Genomic DNA, 2,507 nt, shown 5'->3' on the forward strand with positions numbered 1-2,507 from the left:
GAGCACACTGCTCTGCCAGCCATTGTCAGTTTTCATAGCTGTAGTCTTAATTGCAGCTCCTCAGGCGGCGTCACAGTGGATGATTGCACCCTGCTTGCCACACCTGCCAGCAGACCCAGTCGGTCACCCATCAAAGTACTAGCCATGCCCGACTCCCTTCGGTGGTGTGACGGGGACCGCTGTTAAAAACGCACTCCGTCTTCGGGCCACAAGTGGCCCATCGGGACCATCCGACCGCCGTGTCATCCTCAGATAAGGATGCGGATAGGAGCGGCGTGCAGTCAGCACACCGCTCTCCTGGTCGTTACGATGGTTTTCTTTGACCGGAGCCGCTACTATTCGGTCGAGTAGCTCCTCAATTGGCGTCACGAGGCTGAGTGCACCCCGAAAAATGGCAACAGCGCATGGCGGCCCAGATGGTCACCCAACCAAGTGCCGGCCACGCCCGACATCGCTTAACTTCGGTGACCTGACGGGAACCGGCGTATCCACTGCGGCAAGGCCGTTGCCGACCGCTGTTACCACTGCGGCAAATCTGTTGGCAGTATATCTATACACATCGCTCAATGTTACAGGAAGACAGCGTTCGTAGACTCACTCACCGGGACAGTACATCATTCTACAGCCTAATTCCAGCGATAGCGATTGAAATGGAGGTTCCTTTTTCGTGAGCGCTGAACTGTTTGGTTTGCTGGCAGCCAGTGATGGAGCGCAACCCTTCCCCACTCCCCCCAGTCGGTGCGACGTCCCCACGGGCGCCAGCTGCACCCTAAGTCATCCCCTCCCCCCCTTCCCTTCCCCCTGTTATGGCGGCCGACCAACCCCATTACTCACACCCACTGGCAGGAAATTCCTTAACCAAGATTAATAGCGGCCGCCGCCCGCCTAACGATATAAGAGCTCTACCGCCGGGTGGGCGTTGCTGTTATTGCTGGAGCAGAAGTGGCTCCAGACATTCATACTCCCCGCCGGGGGAAACGTCGGAAGGGTCCTACGTCACGTATATTGCTACTGTTAGCGCACGTGCGAGCGTATTTCAGTCAATCCTATTCTGGCGTTGTCAGGCTCGGCGGTGGGCCGGCTCTAGAAATATGTCCCGCTGGCGTTAGCAGAGAAGCATTACGTGTTTAGTCCTGTTTAGTACAAATGGATAATGCAGCTCCCCATTAGCGAAATGAACAACAAGTAGTAACGTTATCTATTTGCGTAAAGCATTGACACGCGTTGCGAAATGGATATTATATCATTACTGCTGCGGCGCAATATACTTGCTAATCGCGAAACACAACACCTCTATCCAGCACCCTGCCCCCCTTCTCTCTCCCAACTGCCACCAGCTTCTGCAGCGGAAGGATGCAACAAACGGATCACATATTTAGCTCATCTTTCGCACGATGACTATGCGCTACGACAGGGTGCACTGTGAGGTGTTCCTCTGTTGTACACATTGCTGTAAAATGTTCTCATATGCTACCCTACTCAGAGTTTCGTTAATAAGTGACTCATTTCCAGTCACCGCACCGCACCGCAAAACACCGCCGCTCAGTACAGCACATAAGGCGTTGTTTAGAACTGATTGTAAAAATCTGAGGCTTACAAGTGTAAGGTGGCTATAATTTTGCACCTTACAGGAACTCATCCACATACTTTGCCGTAATCTACAAACACAATTAGGTATCATGTGATAGGCTGTACATCGTATATATGAATATATAAAGCAGACTGACATTGTCACGTACGTCTTGTAAATAATTGTTAACGCTTATTGCATAATAGGTGACGGAGTGTCTTTATTACAAAAACGGCGTAATGAATGATGGCCTATCCTAGTAGAGGTTGGAACGCCAGTGGAGATGAAACGGCAGGCAGAACTCAAGCTCTAGGTGGAAGGCCCGCACAGGTGTTGGTTCTGATTAAACACTGCAAGTAGCTAGACGGTCGCCGTGGCACCTGAGCTCTGGAGCACAGTGGGGTGGCGGCCGGCCGCTATTGTAGTAGGGGCCGGAAGGATAACCGGTTAATACTTCCGAACGCTGAAAATCTTGGACGCAGGTGAGAGGAACGAAGAAGCTGTAACAGTTGTGACACTAAATGTAACTGGGTTTTCTCTTTTGATGCTGTCAATTGTCAGGATGAGCATTCTAAAGCATTCTGTCAGGGTGAAAATATTAAATAAATTAACATTTCTCTGTTAACAGCATGTGGGCAGGGTGGGTTCTTCCTTGGCTCGGGTATGAGGTAGAATGAAAGAGCATTTTGCATAAGATAACTTTTATTTCAAGTTTCGTACAACTGCTTCCTTACTCGATGTTCTGGCTCGGAGAACGGCAGCTGTGTCGTTTGCGAAGCCTTCTGCTGCGGCAGCGGCGGCGGCAGCGGCGTCTGATTACGCGTAGCGGTGTGTATCTCGTGTCGCCGTCTCGCCCAGCTGACTGGAGACGCGCAGCGCGAGGTGGCCCGTTTAATTATTGCGAGCGAAGTCGTGCATCGGATGGTGATACCTTGGA

General features: G+C 51.5%; 1 pseudogene; it reads right to left on the minus strand.

Moving 5' to 3' along the window:
• Positions 1-392: 392 nt before the first annotated feature.
• On the minus strand, positions 393-510 carry LOC126109968 (5S ribosomal RNA; annotated as a pseudogene).
• Between the last annotated feature and the right edge of the window lie 1,997 nt (positions 511-2,507).

Source organism: Schistocerca cancellata, chromosome 12 (genome assembly GCF_023864275.1).
Source record: "Schistocerca cancellata isolate TAMUIC-IGC-003103 chromosome 12, iqSchCanc2.1, whole genome shotgun sequence".
Classification (NCBI taxonomy): domain Eukaryota; kingdom Metazoa; phylum Arthropoda; class Insecta; order Orthoptera; family Acrididae; genus Schistocerca; species Schistocerca cancellata.